Here is a 7,925-nt window from a genome sequence, read left to right as displayed (position 1 = left end):
TTATGCTTCCTAAAATTGTTCTAACGGCTCTTTATCTGCCTAAATTATTTTCTCTTGCTTTTAATGCTATAAAATGCTTGAAATGGTGAAAGAAATTGCAGTTTAAATAGCAGATCAAATTAGAGAGAAAAAAAAAGAAGAAGATCAATTGGCAGATCAAACGAGAGATCAAATTCATTGAGAGGATCCAAAAGATATATGCGAAGTGATCAAAGAAATATTTGAGAGAAAAAGAAAAGAGGATCCAAAATCCACACGAGAGATTGTGAAAGAGATTCAAGAGCTTTCAAAGAGAGGATCTTTCAAGCCTATTGTTCAACCTTGATCTAGAGATCTTCCAAAGCTTTCAAGAGATCTTCAATCAACAATCAACCTCTTCTCAAGCATTCGTTCAAGCATTCATCCACTTTGAGAAAATCCGAAAAGGGGTTCTTCATTTGAGTAAAGTTTTTATTGTTATATTCGCTCATTTAAAGGAGCTGTTATTGTATTAATCTGTGCTCAAAATTTTCTAACTCTTTGTGAGTTTTTATTCTTGTTTTTGGAGGATTTCCAAAACAAGGAAAGATTGATCCGAACCTGAAATCGGAGTGTTTTGGGTTTACTTGTACCCGGAAAATAATTGATCTAGCTTGGGATAGCTAGTGTCGGAGTTTCCGATGTTTTGTATTCAGGTTGAATACAGGTATAGTGGATTGAAATTCTCAAGTAGGAGCTTGGGGAGTGGATGTAGGTGCAGGATTGGCACCGAACCACTATAAATCCTTGTGTTTGTGGTGTGCTTTATCGCTTCACTTTATTTCTTTATTATATCCTTGCATTCCTGCTTTAGGTAATTAATATTGAATTAAAGTCTTTATTTTGTTCTTCATAAGTAACTTGTTGGGCTTAAAATTTTTAGAAACCCAATTCACCCCCCCTCTTGGGTTGCATAGCTGGGCAACATCCTACATGCTAGGAATAAAGATCTATAGGGATAGATCTAAAAGGATGCTTGGGTTATCCCAGTCCACGTACATAGACACTATACTGAAGAGGTTCAGCATGAAGAATTTCAAGAAGGGCTATCTACCGATAGACCATGAAATTTCTCTCTCTAAGAAGGATTGTCCGATAACTCCTGAAGAAAGAGAGCATATGAGTAGAGTCCCATATACTTCAGCTATGGAATCTATCATGTACGTCATGACATATACAAAGCTAGATGTGGCATACTCACTAGGAGTAGTGAGTAAATACAAATCTGATCCTGGAGAAAATCACTGAAAAGTGGTTAAAGTCATCCTTAAGTATTTAAAAAATACTAAGGATCAATGGTTGGTTTATGGCGAGTCAGATTTGAAATTTATAGGGTTCACAAACTCCAGCTTTCAATCTGACCATGATGACAGCAGAAGCGTGTCGGATTATATCTTTACTCTAAATGGTGGAGCCATCTGCTGGAAGAGTTTCAAGCAGCATACTGTGGCAAACTCTGTTTGTGAAGCGGAGTACATCGCAGTATTGGATGTCGCGAAAGAAGCTGTGTGGCCGAAAAAATTCATCACCGAGCTCGGAGTAGCACCTTCTCTCGATGGTCCGGTCCTGCTCTACTACGACAGCACTGATGCCATAGCTCAAGCGAAGGAACCCAAAGCACACCAACAGATGAAGCATATTTTGTGCCGCTTCCACCTGGTCCGGAAGATCATGGATCGAGATGACGTCGACCTTCAGAAGATCGATGGAAAAGAGAACCTGACCGACCCTTTCACTAAAGCCCTGACGATAAAGAAGTTCGACAATCACAAGTCGAAGATGGGTATTAGATACTGTGTCGAGTGGCTTTAGGACAAGTGGGAGTTGTTAGAAAATATATTCCAAAAGTCAATTGTCAATCTGTTGATGATTGAGCAACCTTGTATTGTAATTGATTTGTTAATAAATAAAATATATTTTTAGTATTTTCATTATAAGTTTTCATCTTCTAATGAACTCCATTGTTGTGATGAAATTCTTAGGACTATTTAGATTCGATAAAGAGAGGATTTATCAATTAGTCCTTAAAATTGTTCACGACCAAATGATAGGCTGTTAATAAGGACGACAGCTTCTATCGAGCATAGATCGCTGTAGGCCATATGGGTTGGTTGTCCTCTTAACCAAGGAGTGTGGAGACACTGGTATGGCATACAGGTGAGATGTAAGGATACATCATCATTGAACATGACCAACTTTCAGAGCATTCTGCTGTCGAGAATGTCTCTGATGAGATATAGGTATAAGTGTCCCTTAGATCTGAGATTGCCTCAGTGACTTGCAAGCAACTCACTGTGCTTTGGTACTGGACTAACTAAATTTCTAATTCAGTGATGGAAGGCTTCTGGGCACAGTCAATTACTTGCGAAGTCGAAGTGTGATCAAGTCGTAAATAATTTTAAAAAAAAATATTTTACGATGAAAATACGCTTTTCGTCGCTAATAACCTAACTTGCGACAAATAATTTTTCGTCGCTAATATTTTCTGTCAAAAAAAAAATCTTGCTGGAAAAGAAAAATTTTTCAAAATTTTTATCGCTAATAATTCCTTTTCGTCGCCAATAATTTAGACAAAAAAAATTTTGTGACAAAAATAATACTTTTCATCGCTAATACCTAACCAGTGATGAATAATTTTTCATCGCTAATATTTCCTATAAAAAAATTTTCCATTGAATTTTTTTTTAAAAATATATTATTTATGATAAAAATATATATTTTTATCGCTAATAACCCCAAAGTTTTATTGACGATGATTATTTTTGTCGCTAATTACATTATTAGCGATAAAATTTTTTTTCTGTCGCTAATAATTACTAAAAAAGATTTTCTTATTTCTATGTTTTTAATAAGTAGTTATATGATGCTCGCATGATAAAATTTGTTCAGATCAAACTGACAAGATAGACGGCAGGACCACATTGATTCACTGAAAGCGAGTTCAAGGATATTTGACTGCAAACTTTTTAACTCAGGGATTCCTGCGAAAAATAATGATATTTGGAAGGTCAAAAAATAGAACTAGACCTTTTTAGCACCAGAGCCCAGATATGGGGTGCAAAATTTTTCCTTGATCTACTACCATATTACCCTTTTTATTTTTTTTTCTTTTGTTTATTAAGTAAAATAGATGGAAGACCAACCAAAATTGGGCAAAAGTATGATTCAAACTAGGGGTGTCAATGGGTTAAATTGTGTTTGGTTTATATGCAGGTTGAAGTAGATTCGATCCATATCCCAAGTATACTTTTCCTTCATCTATATCAGCTCATCAACTTTTCTAAATTTTTATTCATTACTTATGTGTATAACTAAGAAATAAAACAAAATATAGTTTTCAAAGATCACAAGCAATAAAATCAAGATTTATCTTTAAATATGTCATTATTAATATAATAAACATAAAATTTAGTATATATGATAATTATAAACTAACTAATGATAAAACTAGATAAAATACACTCATATATTCTAAAATATCTTGGCCCACTCTGTCCATCATTCTTGTAAACTTTTAATTTTAATATTTATTATTTTTTATAAGTTATTTATAATTTTTTTATGATAAAAATTTTTATTATTATTATTTTTAAATTATATCTAGCATTTTAAGTATGATTTCAATAATTTTTTTAAATTTTTAAAATTTTTAAACCATTAGTGATGAAATTTTCTGTCATTAAAAGTCATGTTTATGATGAAAAAATTATTTTCCATCGCTAATAGTTTTGTTTTTGAAATTTATTTATTTATTTTTATTGTTTAAGTATTGGTGACGATCAAAGTATGTTGTAAATAAGTAATGATTTTGCAACGTTAATTCATTTTATGATCACAAATAGTTAATTATTTACGATGAAAAATTTTTATCATAAATTATCTTTTATTTTTAAATTTTTAAAATATATTTATTTACAACAAAAATTACCTTTTCCATCGCAAATAATAATTATTAGCAATGAAATTAGTTTCATCACAAATATTTTGTAATTTTAAATTTTTTTTTCTAATTATTTTCCACCAAATAATTTGGTCTTGAAAAATATCTTATTGGCGACAAAAACTTTTTCTTAGTCGCAAATACCTTACTTTTAAAATTTTAAAATTTTTATAAATTTTTCAGATATTAGCGATGGAAAATAAAATTCTATCACAAATATTTTGATTATCTACGATGTTTATCTTTTCATCGTCAATAATCTTTATGTTTTAAATTTTTAAATTATCTAACTTTTTAAAGTATTAATGACGAAAATATTTGTCATTAATAAACTTTATTTGCGATACAAATTTTTTTCATCATAAATAATTAAATTATTTATGACTACTATTTACATCGTAAATAATCAAAAATATTTAATTTTTATTTTTTTAAATATTAATGATGAAAATTTTTAGTCATAATTTATAGATATTTGGCGACGGAAACATTGTTTTTATCGCAAAAAATGTAACTATTACCGACGAAATGTATATCATCATGAATAATTAGATATTTGTAATTTAAAAAAATATATTTATAACAAAAGTACTCATAAAAAATAATCAATTAATTATGATGAATTTATTTTTTCATCGCTAATAATTATTTTTTACGATGGATTTCTTTTATCATCGTAAATATTTCTTTATTTCTGATGAAAAATTACTTTCATCGTTGATATGGTTATTTGTGACAAAAATATTTTTTGTTATAAATTAATTCACCACTAAAAATTATTTTTCTTGTAGTGACCACGTATTTTCTTGCGATGAGCTGCGAATCATCTAATAGCAAAGTCCTTCGAAATCGCTGGTCTCTTTGACGGTTTATCGCTGGTCTCTCTGGCGACATAAATCCTCAGGACATATCAATTGCCAATGTATATGCCTCCATTAGCAGAGTCTTTTACATAGTCAGGTTGTCAATTCATATTGTTCTTATATCAGAATTCTTCATAAATCATGTTTCATATTCTAATTTTAATAAAAAAAAATATAATCATATGGTATCGAAATCAATCAATATAATACATCATAAAATCAATATATTCAATCATGCTTCATCATAACATTTCGAATAAGATATTTTTCATAACAAAATATCATTCATCCAATCCATGCATCGTTTCACAAATTATGTCAGAAAAATATCTTATAATTTATTAATAAATCTAGAAAAAGTAAAATATTACTTACCTCAAACGTATTTCAATAAATCCATATATTTTTATATATTTTCTTCCAAAATTCTTCTGTTCATAAATCATATCACAATATCCGATTATCAGGTGTCAACGATACCTATACGAGATCAAATTCAATAATCAAAAATAATATGAATACCATATTTTAATAATTTAGATTGGATCCGATCATCTAATTTTATCTAATCAAAATTTAATTAGGACGTAAACGATTCAAAGTTTGACTATCAGATCAAATCAGATTTGAAGTGATAGGACTGAGGTTTCTTCATTGATTTCATAAAATCAAGTGAAAAAAAAATCAGAGAAGAGAAAATTCATAAGATACAATCCAAATTAATCAGATATCATAGTCCAACATCTCGATTGGTGTGATCAAAATAATCTAATCATGTCATGGTTCAATCGAAATCATAGATGATCAAATTGAAAAATATCCGATTTGATCAAGATAAGTACCAGCATGCTGTCTGACAATCATGGATCAAAATTCTTCATTAGAATCAGATCAGAAATATTAAAAATTTTTTTTCATTGATAAATCTTTTTAAAGAGAAAAATCGATCAAGAGAGAGAAATAATTTTAGAGAGAGAAAATTTTAGAGAGAGAAAAATCATCTTGGACTTTTTAGACGATATGATTCAACAAATCTGATCGATCAGATCAAATTATACTGAAATTATCATGTGGATAATTCAATAAAATCATGAAAAATAGAATCTTAAAAAATATTAGGTCTGATCAAGGTGGATGCCAGTATACTGTCCGACAATCATAGATCAAAATTCATCATTAGGATCAATCTTAATTCATCATCATTCTTCTCTAAATTTTAAAAATCTTAGGAGAGAGAAATAATCTAGAGAGAGAAAGTAGAGAGAGAAAGAAAAATTCTAGGGAGGAGAAAAGAAAAAGAGAAAGAGGAGAGAGAGTCTATATTTTTTTTTTATTTTTCTTCTTCTTTTTTTTTTCTTTTCTTTTTCCTTTTTTTTTCCATGGGAATAGAGGACCCGCGCGTCCTCTTCCCCTCTTCTTCTTCTTCACAAAACAGGGGAGGTTTTCCTCCCCCTCGTTTCTGAATTAAGAGGCCTCCCCCCTAGCCAACCACCTATGGCCATAGGAACAAGCTCCAGCGGCGACTCCGACCAAGATCCGATGATCGGTGATGACAACCAGTGATGGAAAAAAAAAACCAAATCAACATTGGGAAAATAGGGGAAACAATCCGAGCCTCCTATTTGGCCAAAATCCGACGATTGCCGGCCAAACTTCCAGCACCCATAGACTCTAGAAGATGAGGAGAAGGATTAGAGAGAGTTCTTATCATTTCTAACTAGCTGTGGTCAAGATTCCGACAAGCACAATAAAATTTATCTGAAAACAATGGAGGAAGAAAGACAGAGAGAGAGAGAAGGAGGGGTCCTCGGTGGTTGATCTTCATGGAGGGAAAGAGGGTCTCCTCTTATAGAGGAGCCCTAAAGTTGAACTCCCATGTAGATTCAAACAGGGAGGAAGACTCCCAATGGGAGTCTTCTTCCTCCCATTCTTTCCTCTATTTTTCTCTCTCTTTTTTTTTGTTGGACTTTTGTGGGCTGGGTAATTGGGCCGAGTCATAACACTATTCATTTGTTCTGTTTTCATCAGGCTTCTTCTCGTCATAGCCTTATGAGTATTAAGCTAGACATGGAGCGAGCTTACGATCACATGAGTTGGTAGTTTTTAGAGCAGGCTTCGGAGGAGTTTGGTTTTCATGTATCTGCAATCCTACCTTTGCCATTCTAATCAACGGGACGCCATCGGACTATTTTTGCTCCGACAGTGTTGCGGCAATATTGTCCTTTATCTCCACATCTCTTCATAATTTGTGCTGGCACTTTCTCGTGAGCCCTTCGTGCTGCATCCTAAGGTCTAAACTTGGACGCTTATCTGTCGGCTTTTGGAGCCCAATCGATCTCGCACTTACTTTTTGCAGACAATTGTTTGTTGTTGGGTCAGGTTTCGGTCCGAAATGCCATCTGCCTCAGAAGAGTTCTGGAGGAGTGCTGTCTTTCCTTGGGCCAAAAAGTGAATCTTTGTAAATTGACAGTCTACTTCAGCTTGAAGACACTAATCCAGCTTTGGCACATGATCAGGAGCATTCTTGGAGTGGCGGAGCACAGCCAAGTTTTGCCCAACCCAGGGGTTCCTATGGCAGGCCGCCGGCTCAGGAGCACTCGATCCAGGAGCAGTGAGAGGGATCAATCCAGGAGCGGTGAGAGGGATGGAGAGATCGATCCAAGAGCGGTGAGAGGGATGGCAGACTACAGCTCTCTCTATAATGGATAGGATTACCCTGGAGAGTCAGTCTTGAGTGCTACTCCTGTTTATCTTTCGTCCAACACTGTCCTCCAAGTTCTTGGTTAGGAAGATTGAGCAGCTTATCCAGAGATTTCAATGGAGCCCGAGGCCTGGTGGTGGCGGTGTGCACTTACTGGCTTGGAATGTTTTTTATCAATCATTGGCAGATGGCGGTTTAGGGATCCAATCTCTGACACCAGGAGGGAGGCTTTTATTGCTCGGCATGCGGTCTATTTCTTATTTCACCTTGACAATTGGTGGAGTTCAATGATAGGAGCCAGGTATGGGTCGTGGGAGGTTGGAGCGGAGATCCAGACGAGTTGAAGGACATCCTTCCTATAGAAGGAGATTTGTGCACGAGCTTTTATAGTCAGCTCGCAAAC

Source organism: Elaeis guineensis, chromosome 7, assembly GCF_000442705.2.
Source record: "Elaeis guineensis isolate ETL-2024a chromosome 7, EG11, whole genome shotgun sequence".
Lineage (NCBI taxonomy): Eukaryota > Viridiplantae > Streptophyta > Magnoliopsida > Arecales > Arecaceae > Elaeis > Elaeis guineensis.
The sequence above is the reverse complement of the archived record's forward strand: the minus strand, read 5'-3'. Positions refer to the sequence as shown.